Source organism: Lissotriton helveticus, chromosome 5_1, assembly GCF_964261635.1.
Source record: "Lissotriton helveticus chromosome 5_1, aLisHel1.1, whole genome shotgun sequence".
Classification (NCBI taxonomy): Eukaryota; Metazoa; Chordata; class Amphibia; order Caudata; family Salamandridae; genus Lissotriton; species Lissotriton helveticus.
In genome coordinates this window covers 683,946,177-683,968,148 of record NC_136065.1, presented here as the reverse complement: position 1 = coordinate 683,968,148, position 21,972 = coordinate 683,946,177, and the positions used below count along the sequence as shown (strand labels likewise).

Sequence of the window (21,972 nt, the reverse complement as noted above, 5' to 3'; positions counted from 1 at the left end):
GGAGCTAGCCAATGGAAGAGAAGGCGGGACCAAAGCCAGTACTGTTCTAACATTAGATTTCGCCTGCGCAGTGGACGCCAGGCGAAACCTAAAAATGGCCTCCTTCAAACACACACTCGCCCATTTGGCCAGATGGATTGTACATAAGGTAAATAATAGCCATAATTAAGGTACAGTTGGCCCATTTAAATCGAGGCCTCTATCGCCACTACACCTGCTGCACTACTGATAGCGTGGCTGTAGTTTTTTAATTACATTTTTTAGATCTGGCCATGCATGCTTGGAAAATCCCCCCCCCCCCCTCCCCACATACATACACACATAATGTTTTTTTGGTCAACCCTCTTCATCAATTGTTATATTCAAGGGCCATCCATACACCCTCCCCCCCACAGCATGCAGCATGGGGGGGATGAGTCAACCTACCTGTCCATTGTGTATCTTGGACTCAGTGATAGAAGACATCTGAAAAGGAGTGCCCTTCGGTGCAACACCTTGTGTACCCTGGCTACTTCTTTGTTTTTATATTTTTTCTATGTTGGCCATATGTTTGCATCTTGCACACAGTTGGTAAATAAATAAAAAAGGCCACAGCCAGACCTAGTGGGTCTACTAATGCTTGCTTGGGTATGTAATTCCCCATGAGGCTGCAGACAACTCTGGTGTCCGCATCAAACCACATTGCGCATCTCCCCTGAAACTGGAAGAATCCGCATGAGAGTGGGTATTGAAGTACACTTAGAGTGCCCACTACAAATTGAATCACAAAGGGTTGTTGATCATTTTTAGCGCATCCATCTAGATGGGTTATAAGGATGCCACTGCTTTCATTAGTTTAATCTATTTTACGTTGCCTGATAGCAGGGAGAGGAGTCTTTTGTTTTGTATTTGCAAAATATGTTCTAGTTTTCTTTCACAGAATACTGAAATCATATTTTGATTGTACGAGCAGAGTTCTCGCACCTCCACACCTCGTAAGTACTCACATCTTCAACTAATAAATAGACCGATTCAGTGAATTATTCGTTTGCTCGATTGTATATGGAGAGAAACAATAAAGTGAAAGTCACTGTGCAACTTTTTCTATAGTTTGGATGGCTGGTGGTGCAGGCTTATTAGTAATAAAAGAATTATACTTTTATCCGGGGCTTAGGTGAACGATTGAATGTTCTCTCTGTAGAAACATGTCTCCCTTCTGCTGCTATACCCATGCATTTTATCACAGAAAGATATTTATAACAATAAACAATCATTGGCAAAGCAAGCCGGTCTAGCCTTTGGGACCTATTTACTATGTCAATCCTGTAAAGTATCAGTAAACAAAGAATAAAAAACAAGGCATTTGCAATGCACTACGCATTTACGCAAGTTTAAGCTATTGGCATTGTAAATGACAATGCCTTTTATTTATGTTTTAAAAACAAAATTAAAACGCATTGGTATTTGCAATGTCAATAGCTCAAACTCGCGTAAATGCGAGCCCTATTGCATTGCAAATACTTGTTTGAAGATTGGCGTGATTAAAGATCCTCGCCAAGACTCAGAAATAACTCCGTTTTGTATAACTTCATTAAATAGCTTTTCTAAATAAAATGCCCATAATTCTGGATTTTCTTTATAGAGTGTAAATGGTATACCATTTGGTCCTGGTGCGCCATCCTTCTGTTTTTTTATTAGTTTTATTAGTTGCTCTCATGTTATTTTAATAGGTATTTCCGTATCACTGTCATAACTAAGTATTTCTGTATCACTATCGTAACTGACTGTGGAATACGTTTCAATTTTCCTCATCCCTGTACTCTTCCGGTTTAGATGTTTTCTCAGAAATGTGACCCATTCCTGCTCTGTTAGTGAAGATGAAACCACCCGTTTGTTTGGTCTAAGCAGTCCATTGATGATTTTCCAGAATTCTCTTGCATTTTTTTGTTTGCTTGCGTGGAATACTTTTGCCCATATTACCGGTTTTGCTTGGTTTTTCTCATTCCATATTAGTTTCTTCAAATTTTGATTTAGTGATTTCAGTTTGCCCGAAGTTTCATCATTTGCAGCGGATTTCCTAATTTGCCCTATGATCTTGTTTCGAGCTCTTTTTAGTTTCGTTATTGTGTGTGGGAGGTTTATATACGTTTCCCTTTCCTTATTGTCCTCTGTATGCGTCTTTTTATTCAGTTGTTTTTGGGATCGAGGTTAGGGTTTGACCAACTTCTTGGTAAAGTTTTCCCATTGTGCTATTGCTGTTTCCAATGTTCTATCTTTGAAGCAGGTCTCTAAAAGTCTCTCCACTTGTTCGTTCATTGTTTCTTTGTTTCCGACAGTCCAAAACAGTTTTTTATAATTTATGGTTCCTATGCACCCCTGGACAGTTTGATACGCTTGGTTTGTGTTACTTCTAATATTGATTGTTATTATCTGCTGACAGTGATCACTCTCTGTCGTTTTCTCTAACTGGTAGCTGATGATGTTATGAAAAATATTTAGCGAAGTCATTGTATAGTCAATCCTCGACTTTGCGTTGTGCGCAAAATAACTATATGCTGGTGGCATATCTGCTTTAAATCGTCCATTAGGAATACGGAGACCCATCGCTTCCATGTCTTTAACAAGTTGTGTACCCATTTTGTTACTGATGTAATTGATCTCTTTTCCTAGCTCCTGCTGGGGAATTGACCATTGATGATACTGTGATTGTGTTGTATCGTCTCTTATAAAAGGTGACATTAGGTTTAGATTGAAATCGCCAGTGATCACAAAGTCTGCTATCGGATCTTCTAACATTTGTTTCATTAAAAAATTGTTCAAAGTTGCACAAGTTGATTCCCTACTAGTATGTGTTGGCTGGATATATACGTTGATCAAATATAGGATTTTGGATTTTTGATTAATTGTTTTATATTTCAGTTTAACTATTAGAATGTTCGTGCTACTTGAGTCCAGTTGCTCATGCTCAACCTGTAGGTCACTAGAAATAAATGTTGCCAGGCCCCCACTTGGACGGCAGAATTTGTGAGTTTTATTCGCATATTCAAAGTGACCTGCGTATCCGTGTAACATAAATGGTTTGGTTTCCCAAGTTTCCTGTAAAAGAATAATCTGACATGGGCTCAATATGGAATCTATTTGTGCATTACCAATCTTAGTTCCCAATCCATTTACGTTCCACGAACACATTTTTATTTGTCCCGTATCTTTGGTATTAACAGACGCAAACTTGGATCTATCCTCTCATTGTTTAATGTTACTATGTAGTGCCATGGTGATCCATTTTTCATTTATTTCTGAGTTTTTTTCTAATTTCCTTTGCGGAGTTATTACTCCTGTTTTCCTAGGGGATCTACCACGTGCATTTTTTAATACCGGAACTATCTGTCTGACTGTTTTTGCATGATGTAATTTATTTTCGTCAATAATAAGTGGTGTCGGATAGACCTCTGGGACTTGTTTAGTTATTAATATGCCCCAGGCTTTAAATGTCATTTGCTCGCTCAAAATCTGTTCGGCTATTATTAAAGATTTTAATGTTAATAATGTGGGAGCCTGGAGGCTTTGATTTCTTGTCATGAATTCAATAGAAATGATATCCTCACTTACAATGTTAGTTAAGGGTGGAATTGACTTAAATAATCTGAGTATATTCCCACGGTTTAGTATATAATTCCTACCTCTGGACTCGAATTCTGGTGTAAAGATAAGTTGTACATTATCATTTGGTAGGTGATGATTAAAAGCATCAATTTCATTGATTTGCTTAGATTTATAAGTAATTCTTTTTACCCCTTCCCTGTTTTCGATAAACAGATGATCCCAATCTGGCAATTTTGTAGTCGTTTTAAGCTCCTCACTCACATTTGGTTTAGAATGTATTACTGTTTTTTCCTCAGCATTTAGGTTTTGATGAAGAATAGATATTAGCGGTGATTTATTTGGGCTCCTATCCTTCCTTTTTTTTGGACTGAAATTATTAGGGACACTCTCTTCTTCTTCATCTCGTTTTGGTTGCTCATTCGCAGCATGAGGTGGTTTAACAACGGTCTTAGTGACCACCTGCTCTTCTAATCGACTACTTTTCTCCCTTGGGGGATTCCATATTTGATTTAATGTAGCACATTTTACTGGTATATTTTCGCTTACTGGTTTTTGTCCGAATATGGGGAAGTACTTGTTTCTGTCATTCTGAGTGACTTCTATAGTTGTTGTCTGTTCCTCATCCGATTGTATTGCGACACAGTGTTTGGTTTTTACGCTTTACGTAATTTTTCCCTTTGGCGTTTTGACATCATGGTGAAGCCATCAGTATCCTGTTCCTTACACTTCTGTTCTTCTTTTGTTTCATTACTACTAGATTCATCTCTTATTTGTTCCAGTAATTGCAGATCTGATAGGTGTATTTTTTCGCCTTGTATATTGAGTTTAGTCTGTTGCTTTGTTATTGATGTTAGTTCTGGGCCTTCAGAAATTTCTGTCCCAGTCATGTTTTCATTCTCAATCTTATCCAAAGTATTAATATTTTTGAATTTTCCATAGACTTTCTCATTTTTCTTTTGAATATCCCTTTAAGTATCTTCTATTATGCTAGTCAAAACCTCTGGTATTGTTGCTAGTTTGTCAATAATGGGTAAGTAGATACATTCCGTGGTCATTTTTTCATTGTCCTTCTGTGCTTTCACTATCAAACCATTAAGCTGGGCAAGTTTATTATCAATCCCCGCAATAGTGTTTGCCATCATTTTTAGAAGGTCGATTTGGATATCCATTTTATTGGATTGATATTGTAATGCTTCAAGTGTAAGAGTCGAAGTTTGGTAGAAAATATCCCAACTTATCCCCGTATCTTTATGTTTTGTTCCCAATTGGTTGTTTTGTGTTGTCTTGCCATTATGCTATTTATTATCCGAGGAGATCGCATGTTCCACCTTGAAGGTATCGTTTATTTTTGCGTCTGGATCGTTGATTTCTTTGTTTACTACCTCTACTTCCCCAATTGGATTGTCTTGTTTTATTCTGTCTTTGTCGTTATCTTTCTGAATGACACTCTCAGGTTTAGTACTATGGCAGCTCGATTGTATATCCAATATTTCCTCAGGAGCTATAAACAACCTTTTCTTGATTTCTACATTTACTTCTATAGGAATCATTAATTGATTTTGTTCCATCCTGGCTCGCTGATATAGTTGGTTGTCTTCAAAGGAGTTAGAATCTGATTTATTAGTAAAGCAATTTATATCCTTAATGACTACATCTGGCGCAGTTATTAAATCGAAGTTATACATTTCTTTTGATTTTTCTTGCTGTGTAGTCGCTGGAGATTGAGTTCCGTTCAATATGTCTTGGTCTGTAATTTGGAATTCATCGTTCTTTTGTTCCATTATCTTACTTTGCGAGTTACATATTCCTTGTTGTATGCTATTTTGTGTGATTTGTTTATTGATTGTTTCGCTGCTTGTAGGTTTTATAGGGGTCTGTAATTTATTATTTTCCACATCCGATCGCATTGTCATCAAAACTCCTGTTGGGTCCTTCATAAAGTGAAATCTATCTGGTATTTTACCTGATTTCTCAAACATCTGTGCTATTGGAGAGATTAGAGACTGGTTCAGCCCTACGGTATTTGATTTAACCTTTTTTGACACCATAGATTGTTGTATTCTCTTTGTACGTTTTGTTGTTGGTCCTGATGTCCTCTCCTTACCAGAATGCATACTTCCGCTTTATGGTCACCTTTATGACTAAATATGTTTTTCTCGTTGTCACACTCCGCCACTGTTGTCTCTCGTTCTTAACCAGTAAGTGATAACAAGTTCACCCTGCAGCTGACCGATACTGATGGACTGCTTACTCTGCTCACTCCAAGACCCGTGACCAACCCGTACTATTTATGCCTCCACCTCCTCAGCATGTGTGCATTTTGTCTTCCTGCAGTCCTGGTCACAAGATTTTATATTTTGTATTTTGTATGGCCACCAATAACTGTTCCAACATCAGTATGGCAGTATTGCCAAACCGCCGAACACTGCCTAACACCAGTCACAGGCAGCACAGGGCAAGTTAGTGGCGGCGTAATACTCGAGTGTCAAACACCCGGGCACTGCAGGTACTGGGAGCACCAGCCGTCGGGGTCTAGCAGTGGAGGTCAGATGGGGTCGTGCGGGTGGATGTAAGGGCAGCCCCCACCCAACAGTGGCTCAAATAACTATATCTCCTGTAATCAACATGTTTTAGTCAAACTCGGAAGCCCATAAGAAGGTCTCTGGCCTTCTTCCTGCTCTAAGGATCCCTAGCACTGTCCCTACACTCTGCGAGGTCTTCACAATGTATGCGTTGTAGAGTGTAGCTCAAAGTTCCCTCTTTAGTTAGACATTCACCGAGAGATGAGTATCTGACCGCATGAGGTGATATGACCTCTTTCCCTCCATCGGCATGAGATCCTAGTTACTGCAGGGTGCCTTTTGCAGATGGCAAGACAACTATGTGCATTGTTTCATTATTACTGTAACTTTGGGCACACTGAGGTTTACTCCATGGCTACTGATAGGTATGCATGCACATACATGTATTGTGATGTATGTGCGTCATGCTGCATAGTGCGTTTTTAGGCTAAGCATAACAGACAGCACAGAAGTCTGGTTTGCTAAAGACATCTTGGGGCCATTCAGAAAGTTGACCCAGGAATACAATCCGTTTGCTGCTTCCCATTGGCTTTGTTGTTTGTAACTTACATTTTCTGGTTTTCTATATGGTGGCTTTGTTTGCTCTAGGCTGTCCAGCTCAAGTTCGTCCCTCCCGTTGCCCAAACCTTGTTTATAGTATTCTTCCAATAGCTCACTTTCTGTATACAGGCTTTTAAATCTTGACTTATCTTATCACATTTGCTGTGCATTCAAAGACAGTGGTCAAATGTCAATCTCTGTCTTCCAGCAAACTTGGTGTTTATTTTTATTTTTCAGACTTCAAAGTGAGAGGATTTATGTGACAATTATGCTGCCTCTGCAGAAGTGGCTGAGGAAGGCAGTAGTATGTTTTTCCTATCACACAAAGTGTTAATGTCTGTAAATGTACAGTGCTGACGATCAGATCAATACACTAGGTGATGACATTTCCACACATTGTTTGTGCGCTGTGTGCTTTTTATCGGTAAAACTGAATGTTGTTGAAAATGTAATGGTCCTTTCAATTGAAGATGTGTTGTCTGTAATGGCAGTTAGCTACCATGCCATGCCTATCCCACGTTACCCCACTCCACTCTACTATGCACCACTTCAGTCTACGCCACTACATCTACTCTTCCCTACTCCAATCCCGCCACTGCCCTCTACTCTTCCCCACCCCACACTACGCCTCTCCACTCTGCATCACTACACTCTTCTCTGCACCACTCCACTTTATAGCAGTACACTCTGCCCCACACCACTCTACTATGCACCACTGCACTCAGCTCCACTCTACTGCACTCTATGCCAATGCACTCTACACCATTTACTTAAAACCAATGCACTATGCCAATCTACTCTACACCACTGCACTCTACGCCACTACACTCAATGCCAGGGTACTCTATCACTGCAATCTACCAGACTCTATTCTATTCTGCACCACTGCACTCTATGCCACTCTACTCTGCACCACTGCACTCAATGCCACTCTACTCTGCACCACTGTACTGTATGCCACTCTACTCTCCACCACTATACTATAAACCACTGCATTCTACGATAGTATATGCTGCTACACTGCACTCTCTGCCACTCTACTTTATGCCACTCTATGCCACTGAACCCTTACCCACTCTACTCCGCATTGCTCCACTCTACACCAATGCACTCAATGGCAGTCCACTCTAAGCTACTCTGCATCATTGCACTCTGGCGCTCTACTCTATACCACTGCACGCTGCGCCTCTTCACTCTACTCTGAAACAATCTACTCTATGCCACTGCAGTCTAGGCCACTCTATTCCACTCTGCGCCACACCACTCCACGCCTCCCTACATCACTGCACTTGGCTCCACTTTAGTAAAAACCAATACACTCTATGCCATTGCACGCCAATCTACTCTGCACCACTGCACTGTACGCCACTATACTCTCTATGCCACTGCACTGTACACCACTGTACATCATTACACTCTACAACACTCGACTCTGTAGCACTGCACTCTCTGTCACTGAACTCCATGCTACTCTACTCCACTTCACTCTATGCCAATGCACTCTACTCTGCACCACTCTACTACACTCTTCGCCCCTCTAATCTACTGTGCACAACTCTACTCTATGTCAGTGTACTCTACCCCACTCTGCTATGCACCACTGCACTCGTCACTGCACTCTACATCACTCCAGTCTAGGCCACTCTACTCTGCACCACTCCAATCTGTGCCACTCCACTATGCAACACTGCACTCTACGCTGCTACTCTATACAACTCCATTCTATGCTGCACCACTCCACTCAACTTCACTCTGAAACAAGCTGCTCTACGCCATCGCACTCTAAACCACTGCACTTTATGCCACTCTTCTCAACTCTTCGCCACGCTATGCCACTACAATCAACAATGCACCACTCTATGCCACTCTGCTCAACGCCACTACTCAATGCCACTGCACTCCACACTGCATCACTGTACTCTAACCTGCACCACTCCACTCTACTCTGAAGCAATCTACTCTACGCCACTGCACTCTATGCCACTCTGCACCACTCCACTCTGCAACTGCACTCTACGCTGTGCCACTCTATGCCACTGCAAGCTATGTCACTCTAAACCATTGCGCTCTATGTCAACGCACTCTACTCTGCACCACCATACTCTACGTCATTGCTCTCTGCACCACTCTACGCCACTGCACTCCACGTCATTGCACGCTGACACTCTACTCTGAATGACTGCACTCTAAGCTGCAGCACACTATGCCGCTTTACTGCACACTATGCCACTGCACTCTATGCCACTCTAATATGCATCACTCCACTCTGTGCCTCTGTACTCTACCCTGCACCACTCCACTCCACAGCACTTCACTCTGCAACAGTAAGGTAACGGGCTGTTGCTGTGATTATCGCCTTCGTAATTTTAAAAAGCTTGTTTTACATTTCTTGTTTCTTTGCGCCTGTTAGTTTGAGAATGCTGCAATTTTAAATTCAGAAACCTTCTCTGGTACTCACTTTCCCTGACTGGAACCGGACTGGAATCGCTACCGCGGGGCTCGGCTTCTTTCACCGACCCGCCTGAAGAGTAGCGTTCCAGTTCCGGTTTTTGCTTAGCAGCTCCTCCCCCAGCCTGGATATTAACAGTGATGCACCGACCGCGCAGCGGGCGAGCGCAGCGGGCGCGCCAAAGGCAAGCCCGTCAGCGCCCAGATGGCGCCTGGTGCCAGACCCCCTGGTCCGGTCGTGAGAACAACTTACATGAAAGAAAGCCTTTTTGAACTCAGGTCAGAGATCGGGACGTGCCAAGACCAATCCAGGGACAAGCTGTTAGGGCCTGACAGCGGCATTGCTCGGAGGGTGGCATTCTCGCAGGGTTGGAACACAGTGCACCGGGTTTGCGCGGGCCCTCCCTCTCACTACGATCATAGGGCTGATGCCAAGTTTGCAAATGAGAATAACAGGGTAATTAGCTGCCTGCTACTGAATGTAAGGTCGATGGCTAGACACAAGTACCAACTTGAGTGTCTCATACAGACTGAAGATCCTGATGTATTGTTTCTTACCGAGACCTGGGCCAATGACAGCAGCGATCCTGATTGGAATATTGCTGTGCCACTGGACTACGCAGTTGCTAATGTCAATAGAGCGGAAGGAAGGGGGGGTGGCTTAGCCATTATTTACAAAACCTTTCGCAAGTTGCAGGTCGCGCCCGAGAGACTGGAGGGTGCTGAAGCTATGAGCTTCTCATTGAAACTCGATAACACCTTTGCGTTCTCTGGCTTGCTCATTTAAAGGCCCCCTGGCCCGAGAGCCCAGTTCCTAGCGGCCATTCAAGCCCATTTAGAAAATTCCCTCGAGCACGATTACTACACTATTCTGGGAGATTTGAACTTTTACTTGGAGGACACAAATAACATAGAGACGATCAATCTCCTTGATATACTCGCCTGCCACAATATTAACCCCTTCGATGCTGATGACGAGCTCATCCCTGCCCACCTTTTGTGCTTCACTTGGCACCGGCAGAAATTAGTTCCCTACTACTGCCGGTTTTGAATCAGGTGCTGAGCTCGGGAGTTTTTCCACTAATATGGAAGAAGGCCTGCATTCGGCCCCTGTTAAAGATGACCAAGCTAGACCCTTCTGACGAGAAGAGCTACCGTCCTATCTCCTGCCTGCCGCTGCCAGCTAAGCTAGTAGAAAAAGCCATGAATGTGGAACTATCCTCTTATCTTGAGACATGGCACATTCTAGACAGCACTCAGCACGGCTTCCGGGCTAATCATTCAACTGAAACTGCCCTGTTGATGGCAGCAGAGGAAATCCGGAAGGGGATGGATTAGGGAGACAGGGTCACGCTGATTCTACTGGATCTCACGGTGGCCTTTGACACCGTAAACCATGGGGTACTTATCCAACGGTTGCAGGATATCGGTGTCAAGGGCCTAGCGTTAGATCTCCTCCTTTCTGTCAGATAGGGAACAAGCCATCTCTTGGAAAGGCCATCAGTCAGATAATTTTACCCTTCCTGGAGGAGTTCCCCAGGGCTCGGCGTTATCGCCTACCCTGTTTAATATCTATGTCTCCCCTTTGGCCAAGATAATAAAGAACCTGGGTTTTAAGCTGGTGTCATACGCTGATGACACTCAGCTGATTGTCTCTATGCCCCATTCTGCAGACTCGAAGTCAGCTGATTTCGCCTACTGTATGTTGGCAGTTATGCAGTGGATGAAATTGAACTTTCTGAAATTGAACACTGAAAAGACAGAAGTTCTTGAGTTTGGACAGAAAGCATCCTTGGGTTCATTTTTGATAAAGATCTGGCTTGGAAGCCACAGGTGAACCAGGTAGTGTCTGCATGCTTCTTTGTGCTTAAGGGGCTGAGAAAGATCTTGCCGATTATTCCTTACCACCTCAGGAAAACGGTCATAATTGCCACTATCTTTTCTAGAATAGATTATGGCAATGCCCTTTATTTGGGAGCGGGGTGTGCACAACTGGCCAAACTGCAATCTATCCAGAACGCGTCTGCCAGATTGCTACTCGGTTTGCCTAAATACCACTCCACCTCACTGGCCATCAGGAAGTTGCACTGGCTCCCAGTCCAGAGGCGGATTGATTTCAAGGCGCTGTGTCTAGTTCATAAAGCACTGGCGGGAATGGGGGCCTTCGATCTTCAACATCTATTCTCCAGGTACATGCCAACCCGCCCGCTGAGGTCTGCCTCTCGCGGGCTGGCTTTGGTTTTTAAGATCAATAGACAACGTTGGGGAGGGTAGAGCTTCTCCCATTTGGCTTCAAGGCTTTGGAACGTTTTACCCCAACAGCTCAGGCAAATCTCCAACCACTTGCAGTTCAGGAAGGAAATCAAAACGTGGCTTTTCACTAGATAGGATTGTGGTCATCACTCTCAGCTTGTTACCTCGCATAGCGCCAAGATGCCTCGGCATTAGTGCGCTTTATAAATACCATCACTCACTCACTCACTCACTCACTCAACACTGCTCTCTTTCACTGCACTTTACACCAATCCACTCTAATCTACTCTGCACTCTGACACTCTACTGTATACCACTGCACTCTATTCTACTTCACTGTACTGTGAAACAATCTACTCTATGCCACTGCAGTCTATGCCACGCTATTCCACTCTGCGCTTCTTCACTCTTTGCCACTCCACACTACGCCACTCTGTTCTACACCAATGCTTTCTATACCACTTTACTCTGTGCCAATTTACTTTGCACCTCTGCTCTGTATGCCACTATGTTCTGCTCTATGCCACTGCATTCTACTCCACTCTACACCATTGCACTCTGTCACTTTACTCTGTATCACTCTTTGCTACTGCATTCTGCACCAATGCACTCTACCCCACTCTACGACACTCTGCTCTGCATCCCTCCACTCTCCATCAGAGAAGCGTGGCTCAGTGGTTAGAGGCGGCAGACCTGGAAGCTGAGATCGACCGTGGACCAGGGTTCAATTCCCCGCCTCGGCGGGTCTTGGGCTCAAAATTCCACGGACTCGACAATTCTCGCTCTGGTGCCTACTCAACTCACGGGGTCACACTCTGCGACTCTGGGCAATAGCTTGCTTAATCTCCACTACGGCCCCTCGCGGCGGGATGCCTGGCTTTCACCTTGTGGACACCCTGCCGGGGTTTCTCACAGGGGAATACCAGGACGGGTTCCCTAAGCAAGCGCCGGGACGCTTACGGGCAGCCGTGCGCTTTACAAGTCCAATACATTTACATTTACATCACTGAACTCTATGCCATTATACTCGGCGCCACTTTACTCCATGCCACTGCACTCCACTCTGCACCACTCTACTCCACTCTACTGCCCTCTACGCCACTCTTATCTAGTCTGCACCACAGCAATCTATGATACTGCACTCTATGCCACTATACTCTACTTCTCTGTACTCTACTTTGCACTACTCTCCTCAATGCCAGCGTATACTAGCCCACTCTACTATGGACCACTGCAGTCTTCGCCACTGTACTCTACACCACTCCAGTATAGGCCACTCCACTCTACACCAACTCCGCCCTGCTACACTGCACTCTATGCCACTACTCTATACCACTCGACTTTACCTTACACTACTCCACACTACCCTGCACCACTCCACTCTACACCAATTCACTCTACTCTGAAACAATCTACTCTATGCCACTCAATTCTGCGCCTCTGCAATCAATGCTGCACCACACTACTCTTCCCAACTCTACTCTACACCACTTCATTCTACACTGCACCTCTATACTCTACCCTGCATCACTTCACTCTTAAGCAGTCTGCTCTATGTAACTGCACTCTATGCCACTCTACTCCACTGTGCCAGTCTATGCTATGCCACTGCATTCTACACCACTTTACAAATAAAAAATGCACATCACGCCACTGCACCTATGCCAACTGCTTTGCACCACTGCACTTTACACCACTAAACTCTACAACATTCTACTCTATGCGACAGCATTCTATATCACTGCACGCTATATATATCACTACACCACTGCACTCTATGCCACTCTATTCTACTCTGCAACACTGTACTCTGCCACTCCTCTTCACTGTACTTTGAAACAATCTACCCTGCATCACTTCACTCTATGCCACTTCACTCTACGCCACTTCACTCTACGCCACTCTACTTCACTGGGCACCACTCCACTCTACTCCATTGCACTCTACGCTACTCTACGCCACTCCACTCTGTACTACTCGATGTTACTGCACTCAACACCAATACCCTCTTCACCACTTTATTCAAAACCGATGCACTCTACGCCACTGTACTCTATGGCAGTCTACTCTCCATCACCGTACTTTTTGCCACTTCACTCTAGGCCACTCTACTACACTACACGCCATGATACTCCACTCTATGACACTCTACAGCCTCTTCTCCACTTTATACCATTCTGCGACACTACGCAACTCTAGGATGCTCTAGGCAACTCCCTCTATGCCACTTTGCTCCACTCAACTCTATTACACACTATTCCACTCTACTCCTCTCCACTCTATGCCAATCCACTCTATGACATTCTACTCCGCTCTACACCACTGTACTCTACAACAATGTATTCCACTCTACACAACACTCTCTATGCCACTCCGCTCAGTTCGACACCACTCCACAACACTCTATGCCACTGTACTCAGCTCTGACACTGTACTCCACGACACTCGCCTCTACACCCTTCCACTCTGACACTGTACTCCCTCTACGTCACTCCACAAAACTGTATTCAACTCCATGACTCTCCAGTTCTCTCCACACCAATCTACTGTACCCCACTCCATTCTACTCAACGGCACTCGACTCCATCCCACTCTCCTATACTCCATTAACTTAGCCGTGCTGAACAGCAGCCACTCTGGTGTACAACATTGCTAAAACATATTGGCAAAGCCAATAGCTCTGCATAGGCGAGACCTATTGGCTTTGCCAATGCTTGTTAAATTAATGTTCCAATATGGCTGACAGCCATGTTAGAATGCAAAAAGAAAAGTGGAAAACAAAAGCTGCGCCAGTGAGAAGAAGGAAAAAAAAGATATGTGTGGCCCTGAAGCACTTTGCAACTGTTACAGGCTCTGTAAAAAAAATATATTTTAAACAAAGTGGCATTGAGAGGTAAAAAAAAAAAAGATTATGAGCGGGCAGAGTAATAAGCAGGGATAGAGCAGAAAAAAGATGTACTCCCAGTAGCAGTTGGCAGGGAACAGGAGTGAAGGAGCAGGTGGGAGTCGCGCGTGCGGGGGAATTACAATTTTTTTCTTTAAACTTACCTCCTCTTGAGTTCTAAGCCGTCTCTCCTACGTCGTCCCTCGTCGTCTCTCCGCCAGAACCAGGAAGCACACAGGCTCCCTCCCCTAAGCCAATCACAATGCTGCAATGCAAGTTTGTGATTGGTCTGAGCGCCTCAGACAGGGAATGGGAGGCTGGGCATGTTACACACCAGGCTGTGTATGGCAGCCTGGGGGGGAACATGCCTTAGCAGAGGAGCCGCCATTGTGTACTCCCATGGAGTGCTAAATGCGAAAGAAAAAAGAGCCCCCTTAATGATTTGTATCCGTGGAAGGATACAACTCATTAAGCGAGAACACTGCAAGACCAAAATGCTCCTGGGTGGGACAAACATGCATAGGAAGGAAGGCCACTGAATCAAGAGCAGTAGACAAAAAAGCGATCCAATTATGAGTGAGGGAGGGGCTGACCAAAGACCACTCTAAATATATGTTATGTATAGGAAGCAGTATATCTGAGGCATGACCTGCATACACAAGGGTGCCTCTAGTTAGGATCTCAGACGTGGGCTAAGGTGCCCATTTGTCATTAAAATCTCATGCAACTACCCCCTCTGTGAACTTGACGCAAACCCCCTCTATTTACGCCAACGTATGGTATTCACAGGCCATTTGAGGTTACATGATAATATTTGTGCCGTTCTGATCTTAGACTTGGGCTTTTAGATGCCCGAATTAGGATAAGAAATTATTCAATCTTCCAGTCTGCTTTTCTTTTTTTTCTCAACACTTTTTATGGATACCATCTTTGTATTTTTAGCCCTTAATTATTTTAAATTAATAGCCAAGCTTTTATTTGTCAAAAAGTTAGCACGCCTCTATATATGAGCATGCAACATTCAGTAACAACAATTCATTCCAAGCAAAGTCACTTTTTCAATTGGTCTGAAAAGGTGTACACCACAATTGATTAGGAATGCTATGGAATTTGTAAGCTTTAATGATGCAGAAGCCCAAATGTTCAGTGTTAGATCTGAAATGCGAAAAAATTGAATTTACACAGACAACCATTTAATTTTACGGTTTGTAAAGAAAATATATACACCGAGCACTTTGTGAAAGTTACAGCCGTAATTCTAAACCATAGTCTGATATTATGTTACTAGACTAAAAAAATGCACTTGCTAAAGCTATATTTGCAACCCAGCAGTGAGCGTGATCCAAATTGAACATCTCTCGGTAGTGAGCCGCACTCCCTCCCAGAACCAGTAAATCTTTGCTGTGTAAGTTGTGGCATCACAAGGGTTACTGACAGAGAGGTCTTAAACACCTACTATCGGCGCCACAGAGAGCCTACAAAGAGCCTTTATTGGAGCGCCCCACCAGTAAAGCCATGGCATGTGACTGTGGCTCCTGCAGTACATGTCTTGCTTGTACCCACACACTCCCGAATCCCATCCTGTAGTGGTTGACTCTGAACTGTCAAAGGCTGAGTTTCTGCACTGTCAGGCGCCCAAGGATCCAGACAGTATTTTGCAAGAGCCTAGCTCTGTTCACTGAGTGGCTGGTGCTGTAGCTGACCCTGGGATTCCTTTTGTGAGTGATCCTAAAACCCGCCTGCTTCCCTGGAGGACTCCTACGTACGTGGCTTGTGCCCAAGGTGGGGACAACATACATAGCGTGTTCCCATAGAAGCAATAAAAGGAGCCGCTGTTTGGAAGTGATGTTGGGCACTCTTACTTGGACAGGAAACTTCACTCTGATTTAAAAGCAACAACTGTAACAGTAGCCCCAATATTCCTGTTTCCAAGCCACTCAGCATGAGGATCTGTCCTAAGGCAGCCTTTGGCATCCCGCATGGTTGAGTCTTCTGATGAGATGGTATACACGCCCAAGAGATGGGACCAAGTCTTCATTGAACCTGAAATAAAAAGCATTGAAAAGTCCACTGCGGCCACTGTTGAACGCATTTGTACTTTTTTTTTTAAACGTCTTGCAAAGATTACTGTAGTGGCCATCTTTGAATTGGATTTGTCAAATTAAAATCATTCATAGGTGCCTATGGGTGGCCAAAAGTCTATAAAAAAAGTGGATGCCTGGGGTTTCAAGAGTGCAAAAGGATGCTGGGTGGGGTGTCTAAAGGTCTAAAGAAGTTTGAAGAGAGTGAGATGTGGGGGGAAGAGATAGAGATGGAGAGCAAATAAAACTTCCCATGCACTGCAAACCAAGATCTGCCAGCAGTAGAAGAATACACCATCCAGTCTGTAGGAATGAGGAGGAGAACAGTGCTAGCTGAAGGATTTGTTTTATTTCATGAGTTAAGAATAGGACTTTAAGTGTGATGAAAAAAGTGGGGGAGGTCTCCAAAAGAGTGCATGGCCTATAAAGAACATGGCTTAAATATGTAAACTATATTACTGTGATTCCCATAGAGTGCCTCCCGACATGTATTTTGTTTCCTGTCTGATCTTTCTGTTATTACATCCAGATATATATTACAACATCTGACATACTCCTAAAATCAGTCAGAAATGTTGGCTTTGTCAGTGGTTGTTATCTGATTAAGATAAATGGGTAACAACAATGATTTTGTTGTAAATAATTAATATTGAAAATATTTTATCTTAAATTCTGAGACTATGAATTAAATATTACTGGAGTATGTGGTAGGGGTAACGGTGTTCAAAGTGCCTGAATCTCTCCGGTTATATTCACTCTCTTACACATGTATGCCCTTTTCTCTCCACATCTCCTCCAACTGCATGTCTTGCACCTCACCTTTTTCCTTTTCAGCACCCTCTCCGCATTCTCTCCTGAATGTACTTCCTCGCATCTTCACCACCACCCAAACACAAAACGTGCTCACTTTACTGTAACTGCGTTTTCTTTTACTTTCCCCTTATCAATATTTTGACATCTGTATACCTCCTTCACGCACATTTGCACAGAACCACGATTGCAGCTGCAATGCGTGATCAATTCTCTGTGCACTTGGCAGAGAGGCCAAAGATTGGATGACCATGTATTGTGAACACCTTTTTGACCCACCTACAGGCACTATGAGAAACTCACACTGCCTTTAGCCTCAATTCCAATGGCTCTCAGTCGTGGCCTGCTATAAACACATGGCAGCGACTAACTATAAAGTATGCACTATACAAGAGTAATATGCCACACACAAAAAAATACAGAAGCACAACATCCTGGAAATAGCTAACACTCTTAGGGGATGTAAGATCAAGTAAAACGTGAAATATAACTGGAACTAAATCACTGACATAAATTACCTCAACGTTATTCACATTTATTGTTAAGGAATCGATCTGTGTTTTTGCCAGTAGTGTTAAGGACAGGAATATAGCGCCTAATAATGGCCCATTTAAATGTCCATTTTTAATTACCACTGGGTCTGAGACCTGGATGAACCCAGCTGCTCGCTTACAGCCCTGGATAAGAGACGGTACAAAAGGGGGTGGTGATGGACGGAGCATCTGAACCAATCAAACACTCACACCCAGTCAAAAGATCTGGGTTTGATCCATGACCGTTCTTTAGCCCACTCTGCCACCCCAGTTCAGACATGGCTATATGCAAATCAGTCTGACCCTGTGCCTCATGGGAACAGTCCAGCCCGAACTGCCAAGCCATGTCTTCCCTGGACCGGAAACAAGCTTCCGAGGACCGGTTTCTGGCCTTACAGCCGTCTTCAGTCCGGCTTGCTTGAATCCAGTGGCTAAGTGAGCAAGGGACTCACGTCTGAGCATACCCTGCCACACTTATAGCGGCCAAAGCGGTACAAAAGGGGGTGGTGATGGACGGAGCATCTGAACCAATCAAACACTCACACCCAGTCAAAAGATCTGGGTTTGATCCATCACCGTTCTTTAGCCCACTCTGCCACCCCAGTTCAGACATGGCTATATGCAAATCAGTCTGACCCTGTGCCTCATGGGAACAGTCCAGCCCGAACTGCCAAGCCATGTCTTCCTTGGACCGGAAACAAGCTTCCGAGGACCGTCCATCACCACCCCCTTTTGTACTGGATAAGAGACGGCATAAAAAGCCCGCTGGTTGCCTCTGCGTAGGACCCTTCACTGCTCTTTGTCCGTTTTACTCCTTACTCAAACCACGACATTCTCTCCAATTGTTCTGCCACAATCATTCCACATATTCTCCACGTTGCCAGTCGCACTCACGCCGATCAGCACAGCCAGCACCTCCCAGCCAGAACTATAATAAGGAGGAAACCCATGGAATCAGGAGCAGAGAAGTGTGATAGACAACAAAGCCATCCAGTCACGAGCGAGGAACCCACCCTTTACCCACTCCGTGTATGTAATGTACTGGAAACAATAGATCTTGCCGACAGTCAACGAAAGCTGTCTGTAGTAGACCTAATAAGTCAGCTATTTGGTTATTGTTGTATTGTGGATTATGTAATTGTGTGGTGCCGAGTGTTGTGCTTTTGGAACTGTATGCATGATCATTGATTATACGATGTTAAATGAGTTTCCTCTTGTGTTAAATTCCTTGAAACAAATTAATAATACATTTGCAGGACAATGTGAATTTAAAGGAGGCAGCCGCACTGTTCCCTATAAGGTGCGCGCAGCTATGTCACTCCGAGCGCGCAGTATACTTATTTGAAGCGTGCACACACACACAGCGCCCTGTAGAAGCATGACGGGCGCTGTGATCAACATGAATACTTTAAAAAATGCACACAATCTGCATGCAGCTATGCTCTGTTAACAAAAGGCATGCAGCAAGTCCAGAAGCACGACGTGGGCTTTCAGAAACACTAATATATATTAGTGATTGTGAAAGAACACGTCATGCTTTTAGGCTTCATGCATGCCTTTCGTTAATGGAGTGCTGCATATTGCGTGCCTTTTTGAAAGTTTTCCTATTAAATGCAGCCCCCTGTATTAGCATGGTGGGCGCCGCAATTAACATGAAAACTTTCAAAATGGCACCCAATCTGCCATGCTATATTCACAAAAGGCAGGCAGCGAGCCTAAAAGCAGGACATGTGCTTTCACAATCACTAATATATATTAGTGATTCTGAAAGCACAGAGTAGCTGCAGGCAGATTGTATGCATCTTTTTAAAGTATTCATGTTAATTGCAGCGCCTGTCATATCTATACACGGCGCTGCAATTAACATGTATACTTTCAAAAATGCACACAATCTGCCTGCAGCCACGCTCTATTAACAGAAGGCATGCAGCAAGCCCAGGGCTTTAAGTGGGCCGGGTCCTAAAGCATGGGCTGAGAAGGGTCCCTGCCAGGCTCTTCATTCATTTTGCCCTCAACCTCAGGGTAAAAAAATCTAAACTTTTTTTTTTCGTGGAATTTTATATTGTGCAAACTTGACCCGAAGGTATCAGAGCTCTTTACATGAGCTCCAGTTACGTTACACAAGGACACTTTCATTTCGTTAGGCAAGGGGAGATTAAGTGATTTACCCAGAATAATTGCCGAGACAAGAACCCGGTTCTTCAAATTTGAGATCAACCACCCTGGCCCGTTAGGCCACATCCTCTCTCCAACTCTGCAGCAGTACAACTGCTCAAAGCCTTTGGTGTTCTTTCACAGTCTGATCATTTCAGAACTGAAGCATTCTCAATATTACATTCAACTAAGCCCTAGTGGTTGCTTATTTATCTTATGCAACTAACAACCATTTACAAAGCCAATAGTCCTGGCTTGTTGTAGGTATAATTAAGGCTCCCGGTTTCCGTTTTTACAGATTTTTACAGATAAATACAGACAGAAAACAATGTTATTTCTGTCTGCATTTATTTTTAAAAGTGGATGAATACAGAAAATTGGGCTTCTTTTAAGTGACTCTGTGCTGTTTTTCTTGAATTATCAGCCAACAGCTGAGCAGATGGACATGGGAAATTAAAAATACAGGATGCAATTTCAATAAATAATGCCATGTATCAACATACATTTGTGGTATAATGCAAATGTTTACCAGTGGATTTTGTTTTATAATATTTGGCAGCTTAAATAGCTAAAACAGACAGACATCAAAGTATGAGTGCGCGTCTATCAGTCAAATAAATATGGAAATGTACAGTTTTACAACTTCATTTATCCGCAAATCACAAAATAAATATGGATAAATACAAATAAAGTGGGCAAAAAATAAATATGGATAAATACAGACGAAAATACAAAAAAAAATACCATAACACCGGGAGCCCTTGGTATAATGTTACTTGTTGTATTATATATCTGGATGCAATGACAGAGACAGCACAATAACAGTCTGGCGGCACACTATGCTCAGCACAGGTTTTTAGCATACGTGTTTTTAAGCCACACCCTTAATTACATCAGCTATGCCCCTTTGAGAGACCCCCGCCCCTCAGTTTTTTTTATCCCACTTAAAGCGCTGAGCAAGTCTAAAAGCACCACATGTGCTTCCAGAATCACTAAAATATATTAGTGATTCTGAAAGCAGAAGTGATGGACTTCTATGTACATTCCTCCCCTTACATATCCAGGAAACCATCTGCAGAGCTGATAAGTGAACTAATGATTAACAGTTCTGAAGAGTGGAGTGACCCTCCCCCCCCCCTAGTAGAGTCAGCTCTGTTCTGCAGAGAGTCTTGCCCTGGTGACCTTGAATAATTCCTAAACAGATTGCTGCAAATAGCATTGTCCTTTCATTCATTTTTAATCTGGGTAATGCATGAGAGTCTATTACAGACATTTTATGACAAATGTGTTTTTGTTTCATGCAACCTCCATAAAAAAAATCTTTTAAAACCTAACAGGATCTCAGCTATGAGAACTGGGAGTATGTTACAGTGATTATTTGCAGTAGTATCAGAGAGCTTCTACTGTGTTACAATATTGGAAAAATACATCACTATCCCTGAGTATTAACTATAAACATATTTAGACATTGAACCAGTGTGTCTGTGCGCTGTTTGTGATCTGGCCGAAGAGAACACGAGAGAGCTGAAACTCGATCATAAATTCAAATATCGGCCCCCAGTAACAAAAGCAGCAGTGCTGGGGACCAGTTTTGTTAAGCAGTAGTGTGGGACACTTAAGTACCACCCCCTGCCCCCTTCCCGGCCACTGGAGGCCAGTCCGACAAAATTGCCAGGACTGTTTTCGGTTCCCAGTCGAGCCCTGCCGGCCCCGTCAAGCAGGCCTCCTGCGTTCCAGTACTTAGGTCAGTTATCTGCACAATCAAGCAGGAACCCCGTGTTAGAACTCCTGTCGCTGCACCCAATCGAGCTGTCAGGTTCTTGGCGCACATAGCCTTGGCTGCAGCGCACAGAGACATTACACAGAGGAAAAATTAGAGGGAACATTGGTTGGTCGTAATGTCTGGGCCAATATCTGCCAGTACCACATCCCCTCCCTACCATTCCCCCAACTCCTTCTGTGCGCTTTATGAAACCCCCTTTCTGCAAGAGTAGCCGATCACATTACTAACTGGCAATAATTATCATTAATAATGATTATGGCAAATGCCAGGATTTGGAGGCTTGTATGAGGGGCATCCGGAAAGAGGCCTTCAGCGGACGTTT

At 43.7% G+C, this 21,972-nt stretch overlaps 1 protein-coding gene across 1 annotated transcript in view; it reads left to right on the top strand.

Annotated features, from left to right (window-relative positions):
* The window catches only part of ASCC1 (activating signal cointegrator 1 complex subunit 1), a 771,288-nt gene that overhangs the window by 644,945 nt on the left and 104,371 nt on the right, over positions 1 to 21,972 (top strand). The gene's annotated exons all lie outside the window — the stretch shown is intronic.